Source organism: Pogoniulus pusillus, chromosome 23 (assembly GCF_015220805.1).
Source record: "Pogoniulus pusillus isolate bPogPus1 chromosome 23, bPogPus1.pri, whole genome shotgun sequence".
NCBI classification, from domain to species: domain Eukaryota; kingdom Metazoa; phylum Chordata; class Aves; order Piciformes; family Lybiidae; genus Pogoniulus; species Pogoniulus pusillus.
In genome coordinates, this window is record NC_087286.1 from 6,901,174 (window position 1) to 6,919,900 (window position 18,727).

The 18,727-nt window shown below is 53.5% G+C and overlaps 1 protein-coding gene across 1 annotated transcript in view; it reads right to left on the reverse strand.

The window, feature by feature from the left end:
- CCDC12 (coiled-coil domain containing 12) overlaps positions 1 to 18,727 on the reverse strand; it is a 49,265-nt gene that overhangs the window by 30,064 nt on the left and 474 nt on the right. The gene's annotated exons all lie outside the window — the stretch shown is intronic.

Sequence of the window (18,727 nt, forward strand, 5' to 3'; positions counted from 1 at the left end):
AAAACCACCTGAGCTGGCTGCCAGGAGGCTAAGGGAACACCCAGGCTTGACAAATGCTAATTGCAGAGGTGGTGCAGCCAGGTCCCCATAGCCCAGCTCCGAAGCAGTCAGCTGTTAAGAAGCCTCATTTCTCCTTTCTGTGATTCACCCAAGGTCATGGCCACAGGGGACCAAAGTGGCTGAGAACAAAATGCTTCACTGAAGAACAAAATAGCTCCTCACAGAAATCTGGATGCACACAAAAGCCTCCTTTGACCCTTCCTCCCTACACACACCGCAAGCCTCTGCTGGGCTGGCTGTGGTTGATCATAGAATCATTTAGGTCAGGAACAACCTCAAAGCTCATGGAGTCTAACCTTAAACCACTAAACAATGCTCCTCAGCACCACAGCTCCAAAACCCCTCCAGGGATGGGGACTGCACCACTGCCCTGGGCAGCCTGGGACAGGCCTGGACAGCCCTCAAGGGGAAGAAACTGTTCCTCTGGTCCAACCTAAAGCAAAAGAACAAGCTCTGCATGTTCCCTCAGGAGAAGGCCAAGGGCAGCTTTAGTGGCCTTGTCTCCAAACCCACCAGAAATGAGATGGGAGGGAAGGGGGAAGGGGAAAAGGGGAAAAGGAGAATGGGGAAGACAGAAGGGGAAGGGGGAAAGGGGGAAAGAGGGAAAAGAGAATGGGGAAAACAGAAGGGGAAGGGGGAAAGGGGGAAAATAGGAAGGTGGGAAAGGAGAATGGGGAAGACAGAAGGGGAAGGGGAAAAGGGAGAAAAGGGGGAAAGTGGGAAAGGAGAATGGGGAAGACAGAAGGGGAAGGGGGAAAGGGGGAAAGGAGAATGGGGAGAAGGGGAAGAGGGAAGAGGAAAGGGGGAAAGGGGGAAAGGAGAATGGGGAAGACAGAAGGGGAGGGGAGAAAGGGGGAAAGGGGGAAGTGGGAAAGGAGAATGGGGAAGACAGAAGGGAAAGGGGGAAAGGGGGAAAGGGGGAAAGGGGGAAAAGGGGAAAGGGAGAAAGGAGGAAAAGAGAACGGGGAGAAGGGAAGAGGGAAGAGGGAAGGGGGAAAGGAGAACAGGGAGAAGGGAAGAGAGAAAGGGGAAAGGAGAACAGGGAGAAGGGAAGAGAGAAGGGGGAAAGGGGGAAAGGAGAATGGGGAAGAGGGAAGAGGGAAGGGGAAAGGGGGAAAGAGGGAAAGGGGAAAGAGGGAAAGGGGGAAAGGGAGAAAGAGGGAAAGAGGGAAAGGAGAACAGGGAAGACAGAAGGGGAAGGGGGGAAAAAGAATGAGGAAGAAGGAAGAGGGAAGGGGAAGAGGGAAGGCTCCTCCTCTGTCTGCCACAAGGCATGAGGCTGCAGGAGGAGATGAGCAGTCAGGGATTCCCAAGGCCAAGCAGAGCCTGATGAAGGCTCAAACGGTGTGGAACAAAATCTCTTCCCCTCCATCTGCTCTGTGACTCTGCTGAGTCATCCCAACCAGAGCACGCTGGGTGCCTCCTGCCAACCAGGTCACTTCTGTCCCGCTCTCGCCGACAGCTTTTGGAGAAGAGCTAAGAGGCTGAAAAGCTTTAGCAGCACTAACTGCTGCTGGTCTGGGATGGAAGGGATTCCCTCAGCTTCCCCAAGTCCCAGCCCTGCAGATCCCCAACTCCTAGAAGGTCCTCAGCCTCCACACTGTTCTTTTTCCACCTGAAACTGATGGTGAGGTTGGTTTTGTGCCTTGAGAGCTGGGAGTGCAGAGCTGTGGTGCAGTAATGCAGGGGGTGCACTGAAGTAAAAGCAAATCTGGGGCAGCCCAGCACAGAATCACAGAGTTGTTTGGGATGGAAAAGCCCTCTAAGATGATTCAGTCCAACCTCCAACCCAGCATGGCCACTAAACCATGTCCCCAGGTGCCATGTCCTCACAGGAGTTTGTTGAACTCCTGCAGGGGTGGTGACTCCACCAGCTCCTTGGGCAGCCTGCTCTGATCCATGACCACTCTGCAGGAAAGAAATTGTTGCTAATCTCCAAGATAAATCTCCCCTGGTGCAACCTCAACACCTACAGCAACACTGCAGCAAGAGCTTGCTGAACAACCTGTCACCACAGCCTCTCACCTCTGTGCCAGCCCTGTGTTTCTGCTCACCATGATCTCATAGAAGCATAGAATCAACCAGGCTGGAAGAGAGCTCCAAGCTCAGCCAGTCTAACCTAGCACCCAGCCCTGCCCAAGCAACCAGACCATAGCACTAAGTGCCTCAGCCAGCCTTGGCTTCAACACCTCCAGGCACAGCGACTCCACCACCTCCCTGGGCAGCCCATTCCAATGCCCATCACTCTCTCTGCCAACAACTTCCTCCTGACACCCACCCTAGACCTCCCTTGGCACAACCTGAGACTGTGTCCCCTTGTTCTGTTGCTGGTTGCCTGACAGAAGAGCCCAACCCCACCTGGCTACAGCCTCCCTGCAGGTAGCTGCAGACAGCAATGAGCTCTGCCCTGAGCCTCCTCTGCTGCAGGCTGCACACCCCCAGCTCCCTCAGCCTCTCCTCACAGGGCTGTGCCCCAGGCCCCTCACCAGCTTCATTGCCCTTCTCTGGACACCTTCCAGCACCTCAACATCTCTCTTGAATTGAGGAGCCCAGAACTGGACACAGCACTCAAGGTGTGGCCTGAGCAGTGATAAGTACAGAGGCAGAATAACCTCCTTTGTCCTGCTGGCCACACTGCTCCTGAGCCAGCCCAGGATGCCATTGGCTCTGCTGCCCACCTGGGCACTGCTGCCTCAGCTTCAGCTCCTCTCTCCCAGCACCCCCAGGTCCCTCTCTGCCTGGCTGCTCTCAGCCACTCTGTCCCCAGCCTGTAGTGCTGCTTGGGGTTGTTGTGGCCAAAGTGCTGAATCCTGCACTTGGCCTTGTTCAATCTCATCCTGTTGGCCTCTGCTCACCCATCCAGCCTGGCCAGGTCCCTCTGCAGGGCTCTCCTACCCTCCAGCAGCTCCACACCTGCTCCTAGCTTGCTGTCATCTGCAGACACACTGATGCTGGACTCAATGCCCTGCTCCAGATCATCACTAAAGATACTGAACAGGACTGGGCCCAGCACTGATCCCTGGGGCACAGCACTGGTGACAGCTGCCAGCTGGATGTGGCATCATTCACCACCACTCTCTGGGCCCAGCCCTCCTGCCATCACACTCCCTGTTTTATACCTAGGTGCTGCCTGCCAGGGGCTTCAAAATAATCACATCTCACCACAATTCCCAGACTGCCAGCCCCAGCCCAGCCTTGGGCAGAAGCCTCCTTTCAGCAAAGGGCAAAGCAGCTGGTGAAGGGTCTGGGAAACAGGTCTGGTGAGGAGCAGCTGAGGGACCTGAGATTGTTCAACCTGGAGAAAAGGAGGCTGAGGGGAGACCTCACTGCTCTCTGCAGCTCCCTGAAAGGAAGTTGGAGTGGAGGTTGGGCTCTTCTCTCTAGCATTAGGTAACAGAATGAGAGGAAATGGCCTCAAGTTGCACCAGGGGAGGTTCAGGTTGGACATGAGGAACAGTTTATTTCCTTCAAGAGTGGTCAGGCATTGGAGCAGCCTGCCCAGGTGGAGTCACCATCCCTGGAGGCGTTCAAGAAACCTGTGGATGTGGCACTCTGGGACATGGTTTGATGGCCATGGTGGAGTTGGGTCGATGGTTGGACATCCTAGGGGTGCTCTCCAACCAAACCAATGTTATGATTCAGCATGGCCTTGCTGTCACTGCCACCCCACAGCACGTCCCCTGCCCCACCTAAGTTGGCCAAGCCACAGTCCTCCCCCCATATCACACTTCTGTCCATCCCCACCTCCATCCCAGCCACACCTTCTGATCATCAGCCCTCACCTCGCCCCAGGGGAAGCCACTTCAAGGACTCAGCCTCCCACAAAAGCCCAACCAAACCAAGCCAAGACAAGGAAGAAGAGAGAAAAATAAACCCCAGTTGGTTTCCTGAACCAGTTCACAGCAGGGTCAAACACCTGCCAGCACAGGCAGGAGGTGGCCACAGTAGGATCCACTCAGACAGGCTAATAAAACTCCAGCTGACAGCCACAGAATCCTAGAATGGGTTGGGTTGGAAGGGCTCTTAAAGGTCATCTAGTCCAAACTTACATCTTCAGGTAGAGCTGGTGCAGCTTTCAGAGAGGCACAAAAGCCAGCTGTCCTTCTCCTCACCCCTTCTCTTGACCTTCAAGACCATGATGTCCAGCTGGTAACCCAGCACTGCCAGGGCACCACTAAAACATGTTCTGCAGCACCACAGCTCCATAGCTCCAAAACCCCTCCAGAGATGGAGACTGCACCACTGCCCTGGGCAGCCTGGGACAGGACTTGACAACCCTCAAGGGGAAGAAATTGTTCCTCATGTCCAACCTAAACCTCCTCTGGGACAACTTGAGGACATTTCCTCTTGTCCTGTCACTTGTTCCTGAAGAGAAGAGACCAACTCCCATCTAGCTCCAACCTCAGGCAGCTGCACAGAGCCAGAAGGTCTCCCCTCAGTCTCCTTTTCTCCAAGCTCAGCAACCCCAGGTCCTTCAGCTGCTTCTCACCAGCCCTGTTCTCCAGACCCTTCACCAGATGCACTGCCCTTCTCTGGACACACTCCAGCTCCTCAATGCCCCTTCTGAAACCATGTCAAGTTCTTCACTATGAGAGTGGTGAGAGGCTGGAATGGGTTGCCCAGGGAGGTGGTTGAGGCCCCATGGCTGGAGGTGTTTCAGGCCAGGCTGCTCTAGGGTAGGGTGTCCCTGGCCATAGCAGGGGGTCTAGAACTGGCTAATCCTTGTGGTCCCTTCCAATCCTGACTAATTCTATGCTTCTAGGACACCCCTCCAGGGATGGAGATTCAAACCACCTCCCTGGACAGCCTGTCCCAGCACACAAGAACCCTTCCAGTGAAGAAACTTCTTCTAACATCCAACCTAAACCTAAACTTGAGGCCACTTCCTTTCGTCTAACCCCTCCCAGGGCTCCTGTATTTGTGTGCTGGCAGTGGACTCACCACCACTTTGCCTGCAGGCTTCCATCTCCAGCCCAGCCAAGCCACCACTGCTGGTTTATTGCTTTGCTAATAAAGCCTGAGGAGCAATGAAGCCTTTGTGTGTGTTTTCTCCTCGCTGCAATCATTTTACTGAGCTCAGTTTCCACAGCAACTGTTTTCTCAGCCACTTGCTCCTTTGCTTTTGGGAAAACACCAGGGCTGCTGCTGCACTCCACAGGCACTTAAAACCAAGCAGACACACAAATAAAGCCACCAAACCAACACAAAAGTCAGGGCAGCAGCGAGCAGAGCTGCAGGACCACATGCTAGAGAGGGATGCTTTGGCTGCTGCTGAGTCCACCAACGTTTGCAGGCTTGGCTGAGTCCCCAGGACACACAGCAAAGCAGGCAGGAACAGGAGTGGTAGGACAAGAGGCAATGGATTAATAGGATAGGAGGGATCAGATTGAAGCTCAAGGAGGGCAGATTGAAACTGGAGATTAGGGAGAAATTCTTTACAGTGAGACTGCAACAGGTTGCCCAGGGAGGCTATGGAGACATTGGAACAGGTTGCCCAGGGAGGCTATGGAGACACTGGAGTACGTTGCACAGGGAGGCTATGGAGACATTGGAACAGGTTGCCCAGGGGGGCTGTGGAGACACTGCAACAGGTTGCCCAGGGGGGCTGTGGAACCATTGGAATAGATTGGCCAGGGAGGCTATGGAGACATTGGAACAGGTTGCCATGGGGGGTTGTGGAGACACTGGAACAGGTTGCCCAGGGAGGCTGTGGAGACATTGGAATATGTTGCGCAGGGAAGCTGTGGAGACACTGGAACAGGTTGCCCAGGGAGGCTGTAGAGACACTGCAACAGGTTGCCCAGGGAGGCTGTAGAGACACTGCAACAGGTTGCCCAGGGTGGGTTGTGGAGACACTGCAACAGGTTGCCCAGGGGGGCTGTGGAACTATTGGAATAGATTGGCCAGGGAGGCTATGGAGACATTGCAACAGGTTGCCATAGGGGGGTTGTGGAAACGCTTGAACAGGTTGCCCAGGGAGGATGTAAAGACACTGGAACAGGTTGCCCAGGGAGGCTATGGAGACACTGCAACAGGTTGCCCAGGGGGGCTGTGGAGACATTGGAATATGTTGCACAGGGAGGCTGTAAAGACACTGCAACAGGTTGCCCAGGGAGGCGGTTGGATGCCCTCTCCCTGGAGGTTTGAAGGTCCAGGCAAGCTGTTCCAGCAGAAGGTGTCCCTGCCCACAGCAGAGGGCTGGGAACTAGATAATCTCCCCAGGTCCTGTTCCAACCCAAACCACTCTGTGACTCCATGGAGTGCTCCTCAGCAGCAGCAGCACCGCAGCCGGGCTGCAAAGGAAGCAAGCAGCCGTGGCCTTCCTCCCACACCCGCCTCTCCTGCCAGCCCAGGCAGGCGTGGAGGAGCTGGGAACTGCTCCGGTTGCAAAGCACAAGCAGCCTTAAACAAAAGCTTGGGATGGAGCCAAAGGGATTTTTCTCCTCTCTCCCAGACGTGCTGCAGGACACAGCAGAAAGCTCTGGCGGCGGCGCAGGGCTGAGCGGCAATGGGGCAGGTGGGAGTCTCCTCCTGGCACAAAGCCTCCAAGAGGGACAACTCCTGCTCCTGTGCCTCATTTCAGAGGCTCTCAGGCATTGGGACAGGCTGCCCAGGGAGGTGGCAGAGTCCCCGTGCATGGAGATGTGGACATGGCACTCTGGGCCATGGTTTAGAGGTGGCAGTGGCGTTGGGTCGATGGTTGGAGTCGATGATCTGAGAGGCCTCTTCCAGCTGAAACAATTCTATGATCATAGAATGGCTTAGGGTGGAAGGGACCTTAAAAGATCATCCAGTTCTAACCCCCTCTGCCGTGGGCAGGGACACCTCCCACTAGAACAGGTTGCTCAAAGCCTCCTCCAGCCTGGGCTTAAACACTTGCAGGGATGGAGCATCCACGACTTCTCCAGGCAACCCATTCCAGTGCCTCACCACCCTCAGAGTAAAGAACTTCTTCCTAATGTCCAACCTAAACCTACCCTGGCCTAGTTTCAAACCACTGCCCCTTGTCCTATCAGAAAAAGTCCCTCCCTGGCTCTCCTGTAGCCCCTTTAGGGTCCTGGAAGCTGCTCTAAGGCCTACCCAGAGCCTTCTCTTCTCCAGGCTGAGCAGCCTCAGCTCCACCAACCTGGCATTGTAGGAGAGGTGCTCCAGCCCCCTGCTCAGCTCTGTGTCCCTCTTTGAGGTTTTCTGGCCAAGAGAAACTGCTACAAAGCTCTGCTGCTCATTAGGTTAGGGGATCTTGAAGGCTTGGTGTGGAGAGAGGCACCTCCCCAGCTTAGGTGATCCCCAGACATCATCACAGCACCTCCCACACCATGACCTCCACCTTGGCTGTGCTGCTGGCTACCTTTGGAAGATGAGCAGCATCCACCCAAGCTGCCCCACCACAGAACCTGGTTTTCAAGGAGAATATCCAGCTGTTGGCCTGAGAAACTATCTGCTGGTGGCTCCTGTTATTGAGCTACAACAATCAAACCCCAGCCCTGAGTGCTACTGCTGTGAAAGGTTAAAAACCCCAAACCTGTGCCTCCAGGTGCCTGCCCAGCGAGGTCTGCTCTGCTCTGCTCAGCACAACTTCCACACAGCAAATAAATCCTTTTCCCATCTAAATTCACCCCAAAAGGACAGGCAGAAAGCACTGCACCACCCACCTCAGCAGTGAGGAGACCAAGGGCAGGCTGCAGGCAAGGAGAAGGTGGAATCTGAATGCAGGGATTCCTGGACAGATAGAAAGCTGCCCTTACATGCTGGGGAAGCCCAAAATAGGTGCCTGCAGCAAGGGTTTCCACCAAGCCAAGAGCACAGCCATCTGCTCCACTGCCTTGGAAACTCAAACACTACAGACAAAGCATGATGATTAAACTGCTTCATGCTTGGCAGTGCCAGCTCCAGAGGGTTTCAAAGCAGAGATTTGTTGTCCTTATTACTCCTTCCTGGTTTTTATGCCTAGACAGAATCCCCAAATCCAGGTCAGCTTCAAGAAATGAGTGAGATTTGGCTATGGAAAGAATAAGTTTGCTCATTTTGGCTTGGCTTTAGATTTTGGCCAATACCCTCCAGTGACAGCAAGGCTAGGAGGGCTGAAAGCCCTCTGCTGTGAGGTCAAGCTGAGGGAGTTGGGCATGTTCAGCCTGGAGAAGGCTCCAGAGAGTGCTTATGGAAATCAGGGAATCATTTTAGTTGGAAAAGACCTTTAAGATCATCCAGTCCTGCCATGATCCAACTCTACCCGAGGCTGCTGCATAGACCATAGCCCTCAGCACCACATCTCTGCAGCTTTTAAGCACATGCAGTGACAGGGATTCAACCACCTCCCTGAGAAGCCTTTTCCAGGGTCTGAGAACCCTTTCAGGAAAGAAGATTCTTCTGAGGTCCAACCTAAATCTCCCCTGGAGCCACCTGAGGTCATTTCCCCTTGTCCTGTCACCTGTTACTAGGGAGGGAGGGAGAGACCAATCCTCACCTCACTCCAAGCTCCTTTCAGGCAGCTGTGGTGTAGACAAAACTTCACACCAGAGAATGGTTTGGGGTTTAAGGCACCTTTAAAGGTCACCTAGTCCAACCCTGTAGTAGTGACCAGGGACATCTCGACCAGCTCAGGTTACTCACAGCCCCAAACATCCTCCCTAACAGCCTGAAGGACACCTTCAAGGTGCTTTGCTGCCTTTCCCTGCCTCCCACCAGGCTCCTAAAGGTCATTTGCTTTCTGCTTATAAGCAGTATCCTTCCTAAATCCACCCAGGAATGCATCTGCTGCTTAGATCAGCTTTGGATCTCCTCTCCCCCCATCCCAATCTGCAGCTCCAGGAGCATGTTTGAAGGTTCAGAGCTAGGCTGCTTCTCCCTGGTGGCATATGTGTTTCCAATGACTTTCCTCCCAGTGAAAACACTTTACCCTTGAATTGTTGGTGCTTCCCTCGAGAAGATCTCATTTGCATTTGCTGAGTTTATGGAATGAAGGGCACTGGCAAAACAAATGTTGAGCCCTGGAAGATGTTTTGAGCTGTCAAAGGAAATAGAAGTGAACCCTAACTAAAGGAAAAGCTTCAAAAATAGGAGCTAAAAAGGGAAACAAACACTTAAAAAGGGGAGGAAAAGCTTATAATTGGCTCCTGGGTACCTCCCCTGAGGCTCAGCAAACACTTTGCTGAGTTTGACCACTTAGAAAGCCCAAGAGCTCAGGACCACGCTGGTGCTGTAAGAGCAGCAGCAGCAGCAACAGGGGGGGGATCAGCCTCCTGGACTGGCACTGGGGGGGCACACCTCAAATCCTGGGGTCAGCTTTAGGCCACTCACTCTATGAAGGACATTGAGGGGCTGGAGGAGGTCCAGAGAAGGGCAATGGAGTTGGTGAAGGGACTGGTGAACAGGGCTGGTGAGGAGCAGCTGAGGGAGCTGGGATTGTTGAGCCTGGAGGAAAGGAGGCTGAGGGGAGACCTTCTGCCTGTCTGCAACTCCCTGCAGGGAGGCTGTAGCCAGGTGGGGTTGGGCTCTTCTGCCAAGCACCCAGCAACAGAACAAGGAGACAGAGTCTCAAGTTGTGCCAGGGCAGGTCTAGGCTGGATGTTAGGAGGAAGTTGTTGTCAGAGAGAGTGATTGGCACTGGAATGGGCTGCCCAGGGAGGTGGTGGAATCACTGTCCTGGAGGTGTTGAAGCCAAGGCTGGCTGAGGCACTTAGTGCCATGGTCTGGCTGCTTGGGCAGGGCTGGGAGCTAGGTTGGGCTGGCTGAGCTTGGAGCTCTCTTCCTGCCTGGTTGATTCTATGACTCTATGATACCCACAACAGGCAACATAAAGCAACCAGAGCTCCCCATCAGGCAGAGCTCGGACACCTTCCCTATCTCCTGCCACCACCACCACTCATCTTTCTGGCTCTGTGTCACCCCTTGGAGCTCCTGCTCACTCAGCAGGAGCCTGCTATCAGCCAGGGATGAAAAGAGGCTTGGGGGGGGGGGGGGAGGGGGGGGCAGTTATTATCTCCACGGAGCCCAGTGAAAAGCTCCAAGCAAATCCAGATGGCCCTGCTGGGACTATCAGGCAGGAGATGAAAGGAGCCAAGGTTTTAACAGCTTCCAGTTTGGGTTGAAAAGGAGCAATTAATCTTTTATTTCTTTTTTTTTTTTTCCTAATGGGTAGAGGATGAAAAGAGGGGAAAAAATGGTGTAAAAACCTTCTGCCCATTGCCATGGAGATGCAAAAAGTCATTCAGGATTAATGAGCACCAGGGAAAAATAAAAGATTAAATTAGATCTCCTGAACTTTCTCCTGGTTTGTCCTCGAGAAGTTAACCCTCCTTTGACATGAGACATGACCAGCAGGGTCTGCTACACCACACAGCTTCCATGCTGAGACAAGAGGAGGACATCCAGCACAGCCTTGGCAAAAGGCTAAGCCTCCAAGTGCCAGCTGCTCTTGGGCTGCTCCACTGCAGGTCTGACAAGGTGGCAATGTGCCTGCTGGGGATCACAGAATGGCTTGGGTTGGAAGGGACTGTAAAGGTCATTTAGTCCCAAGCCCACCTAGCATGGAAGAGAATAGCATCATGAAATGGTTTGAGCTTGAAGGGGCTTTAAAGGTCATTTAGTCCCAAGCCCACCTAGCTTGGAAGAGAATAGAACCATGAAATGGTTTGGGTTGGAAGGGGCTTTAAAGGTCATTTAGTCCCAAGCCCACCTAGCTTGGAAGAGAATAGAACCATGAAATGGTTTGGGTTGGAAGGGGCTTTAAAGGTCATTTAGTCCCAAGCCCACCTAGCTTGGAAGAGAATAGAACCATGAAATGGTTTGGGTTGGAAGGGGCTTTAAAGGTCATTTAGTCCCAAGCCCACCTAGCATGGAAGAGAATAGAACCATGAAATGGGTTGGGTTGGAAGGGACTTTAAAGGTCATTTAGTCCCAAGCCCACCTAGCTTGGAAGAGAATAGCATCATGAAATGGTTTGGGTTGGAAGGGACTTTAAAGCTCATCCAGTCCAACCCTCCTGCAGTCAGCAGGGACACCTGCAGCTAGAGCAGGTTGCTCAGAGCCCCAAACAGCCTGACCTGCAGTGGTGCCAGGGATGGGGCAGCTCCCACCTTTCTGGGCCACCTGGGACAGGCTCTCCCCACCTTCACTGTGATTTTGTTTCCACTTCTTTCCAGTCTGAATCTCCCTCTTTCAGTTCAAACCATCACCCCTTGGACTGTCACAACAGGCCCTGCTCAGAAGTGATTCCATGACTCCCAAGCTTCAGCAGGTCAAGAGCAGTGATTCTATCGCTCTACTCTTGTGAGACCTCACCTGGAGCAGAGCATCCAGGTCTGGAGCCCCCAGCACAGGTAGGACATAGATCTGTTGGAGAGGGTCCAGAGGAGGCCACAACAATGATCAGAGGGCTGGAGCACTTCCACTATGGGGACAGGATGAGGGAGCTGGGGCTGTCCAGCCTGGAGAAGAGAAGGCTCTGGGGAGACATTAAGAATGGCCTTCCAGGAACTACAGGAGAGCTGGAAAGGGTCTTTTTATAAGGGTCTGTGGTGACAGCACAAGGGGCAGTGGTTTGAAACCAGGCCAGGGTAGGTTTAGGTTGGACATTAGGAAGAAGTTCTTTACTCTGAGGGTGGTGAGACACTGGAATGGGTTGCCTGGAGAAGTTGTGGATGTTTCATCCCTGGAAGTGTTCAAGCCCAGGCTGGAGGAGGCTTTGAGCAACCTGTTCTAGTGGGAGGTGTCCCTGCCCAAGGCAGGGGGGCTGGAACCAGATGATCTTCAAGGGTCTCTTCCAACTGAAACCATTCTACGATTCACAACCAGGTTAACCCAGCAGCAACCCTGCTGAGGCCACACTGGGAAATCTCTGTCCAGTTCTGGACTCCCCAGTTCAAGGACAGGGAGTTGCTGGAGAGGGCACAGCAAAAAATCATAGAATAGACCTCCAAGCTCATCCAGTCCACCCTAGCACCCAGCCCTGGCCAATCAACCAGACCATGGCACTAAGTGCCTCATCCAGGCTTTGCTTCAACACCTCCAGGGATGGTGACTCCACCACCTCCCTGGGCAGCCCATTCCAATGGCTGCAAAGATGCTGAGGGGACTGGGACCTCTCTGTGATGAGGAAAGGCTGAGAGAATTGAGGATGCTTAGTGTGGAGGAGAGCAGCCTGAGGGGGATCTCATCAGTGCTGATCAATACTTGAAGGGTGGGTGTCAGGAGCATGGCACCAGGCTGTGTTCAGCGGTGCCCAGGGACAGGATAAGGAGGAACAGGCACAGACTTGGACATGAGAAGTTCCATCTAAAGATGAGAAGGAACTTCTTTAATTTAAGAGTAATGGAGCACTGGAGCAGGCTGCCCAGAGAGGTGATGGAGTCTCCTTCTCTGGAGACATTCCAAACCCACACGGATGTGTTCCTGTGTGACCTTCTCTAAGTGCCCCTGCTTTAGCAGGGGGTTTGGACTCGATGACCTCCTGAGGTCCCTTCCAACCCCTACCACCCTGTGACGGTGCTGCAGCCCTGTCACACCACCAGCAGCCACCAGCTATCTCCTCTCATCTCAAGAGCAGCCACACAAGATTACTTCAGCAGCTGCATCAAAGGAGCAGACCCAGGTTCCGAGCAGCATCCAACGCAACAGTTCCTCTGCTGCAGCTAAAAATAAATCCCTGTGGGAAAAGCACTCAGGTCCTTGCAAGAAAGATAAGGTCCCCACTTCTTCATTTCACTGCTTCTCTGGTGCTGCTCAGAGAGAGGAAAGATCTTCCACATCCTTTACTAAATATACACACACACACACTTTTAACTCCAGTTCAGCTCCTCCTCAAGCCAAAAGCATCACACAGCCCACACTAGGTGACCAAAATCAATTCAAGGGCCCATGGCTGCTCCCCTCCAACCCTTTAGTGCCAGCACAGTTTAGTTTTTCCAAGTATGGGACCCCCAAATATGTTTAGTTTTGGAGACACCTCAGTATTTTTGTATCATCTCTGGAAGTGTCCAAGGTCAGGCTGGATGAGGCTTTGGGCAGCCTGATCTAGTAGAAGGTGGCTCACAGCAGAGGGGTTAGAAATAGATGATCTTTAAGGTCCCTTCCAAGCCAAGCACTCCTCATAGAGTCATTTGGCTTGGAAAAGACCTTGAAGATAATCAGGTCCAACCACTGACCCAGCACTGCAGGGCACCTCTAAACTATGGCCCTCAGCACCACAGCTCCACAGCTTTGAAACCCCTCCAGGGATGGGGATTGCACCACTGCCCTGGGCAGCCTGGGCCAGGCCTTGACAACCCTCTAGGAGCAGAAATTGTTCCACTCTCCAACCTAAACCTCCCTAGGCCAACTTTAGGTGGTTTAATCTATCACTTGGTCCTTGGTAGAAGAGAGCCAGAAGGTCTCCCCTCCTTTCTTCCAGGCTCAGCAACCCCCACATCCCTCAGCCACTCCTCACCAGCCCTGTTCTCCAGACCCTTCCCAGCTTTGTTGCCCTTCTCTGGACCTGCTCCAGCCCTTCAATGTCCTTCTTGGAGTCAGGGGCCCAAAACTGACTCCAGGATTCAAGACATGGCCTCACCAGTGCCCAGCCCAGGTGGACAATCCCTGCCCTGGTCCTGCTGACCACACCATTGCTAACCCAAGCCAGGATGCTGGTAGCCTTCTCAGCCACCTGGGCATACACTGGCTCACCTCCAGCTGCTGTCAACCAACCCCTCAGGTCCTTTTCTGCCAGGCAGCTTTCCAGCCACTGAATCTTTTATGATCTTTAGGGTGCCCTTCCAAGCCAAACCATTCTGTGATTCGATCATTTTTAAGCCACAAGCTCAGATTTATGAGGTGCTCCCACACACACCAGCTGAGGAACCAACCTTAGGTGGTGATTTTAACGGGGCTCAAAGTTAAATAAGCTTTGGTGCACAGCCTGCCTGAGCAAAAAGTCCATCAGCTCCAAACAGGGCAGATGTGAAGGCATCAGAGAACCTGTTTCAAGGGCAAGCTGCAGACAAGCATTCCACAAATACAAGTAGCTGTAGTTAATCATCAACTGGCTCAGCAGAAAGCTGGGGAGGTGGAAATTTGGTTTCTTGTGTGTTAAGGAGAAGAGCTGCAACAAAAACTCAGCTTTTCAGGCAGGTAGGGGACAGTGTCTTCCCTCAGAACCTCCACTGGAGATCAACAGATCAACCTCACAGCTTCCTATCTAGATCAGGGTCTCATTTTCTGCTCCAAACACTTCCCCTGGGCCTGAACACTGCGTTAAGAAGCTCCCCAAAAGCTTCACCACGACGATTTCCTGAGTGGAGGTGGTGCAAGAGCTCTCAGCTTTCCATGGGAAGCACCACACTGCCACATTCCTTTTTCAGTCCATAAAATCACAAATTGTTATAAACACACAGCCTGTGAGGTCTCCATCCCATAATGACCTGATGCTTTGCATATCTGACTGCTCCAGCTCGCACCAGCAGGCACCTGCGGCACCCTCGGTGTGTGCTAATGCAGAGTCACCTCCAGGCTAGTGCTAACCAGGTCCAGGAGACCACCTTCTGCCCACTGAGACTCAAAGTGAACTTTTAGGTGGTAGGAAAAGCTAAACTAAAGGCACTGAGGACTAAAAACGGAGAGCTGGGTGAAGAGGAACTTCATCAGGTTCAACAAGGGCAAGTGGAGGGCTACTGCATCTGGGTAGGAATATCCCCTGCACCAGCACGGGTTAGAGGGTGACCTGCTGGGAAGCAGCTCCAATGGGAAGGACCTGGCAATGCTGGTGGATGAAAGTTCATCATGAGTCAGAAATGTGCTCTTATGGGCAAGAGGGCCACTGGTCGCCTGGGGGCATGAAGAAGAGTGTGAGCAGCAGACTGAGAGAGGCTCTCTCCCCTCTCTGCTCTGCCCCACTGAGGCCACAGCTGAAGGACTGTGTCCAGTTCTGGGCTCCCCGGTTCCAGATAGACAGGGAACTGCTGGAGAGAGTCCAATGGAGGTTGGGAAGCTGCTGAGGGGCCTGAAGCAGCTCTGTGAGGAGGAAAGGCTGAGAGCCCTGGGGCTGTTGAGCCTGGAGAAGAGCAGAACCAGAGGTGAGCTGCTCAGTGCTCAGCAAGAGCTAAATGGCAACAGGATGGAGCCAGACTATTGTCAGTGGTGCCCAGGGACAGCACAAGGGGCAGTGGGCACAAACTGGAGCCCAAGAGGTTCCACCTGAACAGGAGGAGAAAGTTCTTTGTTGTGAGGCTGCTGGAGCCCTGTGCCAGGCTGCCCAGAGAGGTTGTGGAGTCTCCTTGTGTGCAGAGATTCCAACCCCCCCCATGGCATTGTGCTGCTGGGCAAGCTGCTGTGGGTGCCCTGCTTTAGCAGGTGGGTTGGGCTGGATGATCTCCAGAGGCACCTTCCAACTCTCCAGAGGTCACTTCCAACCCCCACCAGGCTGGGATCCTGTCACTGTACCAAGCTAAAGTTTCAACTGAGCAAAATTTTCCTTCAGCTAAAGAAAGGAGACAAAAAGTAATAAAAACAACAAAAAAAAGAGGCTTCCTGAGTAACTCAAACAGAACATTTTAATCTGATTTTCAGCCATTAGGGCACGAAAAAGAACACAGCTGAGGAGATAAGCTGAGCTTTTGCCACACCATGCTGCTGAACAGAAAGCCTCAGCACCAGCATCAGCATCACAAGCCTTGGGCAAAGCGAGTTCTACAGACCAGCTCCACACTCACCCAGGGAAGTTCATCATAGAATCAAGCAGGCTGGAAGGGACCTCCAAGCTCAGCCAGTCCAACCTAGCACCCAGCCCTGCCCAAGCAACCAGACCATGGCACTAAGTGCCTCAGCCAGCCTTGGCTTCAACACCTCCAGCAAAAGTGACTCCACCACCTCCCTGGGCAGCCCATTCCAATGCCAATCACTCTCTCTGCCAACAACTTCCTCCTAACATCCAGCCTAGATCTCCCCTGCCACAACTTCACACTGTCTCCTTCTTCTGTTGCTGCTTGCCTGGCAGAAGAGCCCAACCCCACCTGGCTACAGCCTCCCTTCAGGTAGCTGCAGACAGCAATAAGGTCACCCCAGGCTGCACACTCCCAGCTCCCTCAGCCTCTCCTCATAGGGCTTAACCCCATCCTTCAGCCCTTTAACCCCACAGACACCTTCCTTCAGGAGAAGCTCCACAGCTCAAGGAGTTTAGGAAAAGAGCTCTTCCTACTTTCCCCCCACTGCAGGACCTCAGGAGCTGGAACCATTTGCTGCTTTCAAAACAACAAGCAAACAAAACCCTGCAAGCTGCAAAGAGCAGCGTCACCGCCTGACCTTCCGCAGGGCTCCCTGCCACAGCTTGGTGGGGTTTTCCTGTTGATGGAACGTGGCAGCAAGAGCATGATGAGCTAAGCTTTGCTTATGTAAGGCACCAGCTTCAGCAAGGCTTGTTCCAAACATCAGCCTCTGGCAGAAAACTGTGCACGGCCCCGTTAAGGGACTCCAGCACTTCCTCTCCCCTCCAGCACAGCAGGAAATTGGCTTTTGAGGCTGCTCTCACCAGCTTCTAGCTTAGGTCTTCATTGACTTCCAGATAAGGGGATCCTGGAGGGCCTTAGGGATTTGTTTTCTTTGGTTTGATGTTTTTTGAAGGTATGAAATATGGAGAGATGATCTTTGGCTTTGCAGGACTCACAGAAACACTCCTACAGGGCAACACAAAGCCTCGGCTGCAGCGCTGGGGCCAGCTCTGGTGTCCTCAGCACGGCACAGACAGGGACCTGTTAGCAGAGCAGAGCCTGAGGTCACAGCAATGCTGGGAGGGCTGGAAGGGCTCTGCTGTGAGGTCAGGCTGAGAGAGTTGGGCTTGTTCAGCCTGCAAAAGAAAAGGCTCCAGGGAGGACTTCTGGTGGCTTTGAGCGGACAATCAGAAAGCTGGGGACAGAGCTGCTGTGACAGAACAGGAGGTGATGGTCTGAACTGAAAGAGGGGATTCAAACTGGAGAGAAGGGACAAACTGTTTATGCTGAGGGTAGGGAGACCCCAGCCCAGGTTGCCCAGAGAGGTGGGAGCTGTCCCATCCCTGGCACCATCACAGGTCAGGCAGTCTGGGGCTCTGAGCAACCTGCTCTAGCTGCAGATGTCCCTGCTGACTGCAGGGGGTTGGACTGGGTGAGCTCTGACAGAGCCTTCCAACCCAAACCACTCCATGAGTCTTTTGTCCCATGTGCTGCAGCCTCCAAACCATTCCACCTCGTTCCATCTGCATTCTCCAGGCAGCACAGCAAGGAACTTAGTACAGAAAGTGAGACTTAGGCTGGAGAAATGTAATGAAATTCAACAAGAGCAAGTGCAGAGTCTGGCACCTGAGGTCCCTTCCAGCCCCTGACAGTCTGTGACTGTGAGAAAGAATTTCTCCTCTGGAAGGCACTGTTCTTTCCAGCAGCTTTGCTTCTGACTAAGGCTGGGCACAGGGCTGCATCCCACCTTCAGGGTCTCCCCTCTCAGAAAGCTCAGCTCTCTGCTAACAAGCACCTCAAGGCAAGAGACTCAGCAGAGGACACTCAGCCTGCCCACCAAAGTGACAGCCCCAGGAGGAGGTTCCTCAGCAGAGGACATTTTCCCACGTTACTGGACCGTGCTAACCTGGATGAACAAATTCAGGGTGAGGTGGCAGAAGGGGAGCAGAGTTAGCACCACCTCACTGGCCCAAAGCTGGAGAATGAAGCCCTGCCAGGATGTGCTGAGACATGCTGGAGCGTGGCTGCCTTCCTCATTAGGGCCTGTCCAAATCTTAGCTGCCAAGTTTCACAGCTTTCCTCCATCCTCCTTTCACCTCTAACACAAAAGCCTCTGCTGTGTGGAGGGACAAGGACAGGCAGGCAAGGCACCTGGATTTTCTGAGGTGAGAACTCAAAACACCACCAAGCAGAACCACGCCAGACCTTCTAACCCTCTCAACATCCCCAGGTCTACCCCAGACCCTCTCCCCCTTCCCAAAACCACAGACTCACATCCAGACCCTTTGATCTCCGCATCCTCAGGCCCACTATGACCCCATCAACATCCTCAGGCTCACCTCAGAGCCCTTCTCTTACCTCAGACCTTTTGTCACCTCTTCAACATCCTCAGGGACATCTCAGACTCTCTGAAACCTTCCCAGCATCCTGGGCCCCACCTCAGACCCTTTGTGACTCACTCAGCATCCTCAGACACTCTGAAACTCTGTGACACTCTCAGCATCCTCAGCCCCATCTCAGACACCCTTGGACCCCCTCAGCATCCTCAGCCCCACCTCAGGCACTCTGGGACCCCCTCAGCATCCTCAGCCCCACTTTAGACACTCTGTGACTCACTCAGCATCCTCAGCCCCACTTTAGACACTCTGTGACTCACTCAGCATCCTCAGCCCCATCTCAGACACTCTGTGACTCACTCAGCATCCTCAGCCCCACCTCAGACACCCTTGGACCCCCTCAGCATTCTCAGCCACACCTCAGGCACTCTGGGACCCCCTCAGCATCCTCAGCCCCACTTTAGACACTCTGTGACTCCCTCAGCATCTTCAGACACCCTCGAACCCCCTCAGCATCCTCAGCCCCACTTTAAACACTTTGTGACCCCCTCAGCATCCTCAGACACCCTCGGACCCCCTCAGCATCTTCAGACACTCTGGGACCCCCTCAGCATCCTCAGCCACTCTGGGACCCCCTCATCTAAAGCCCCACTTCAG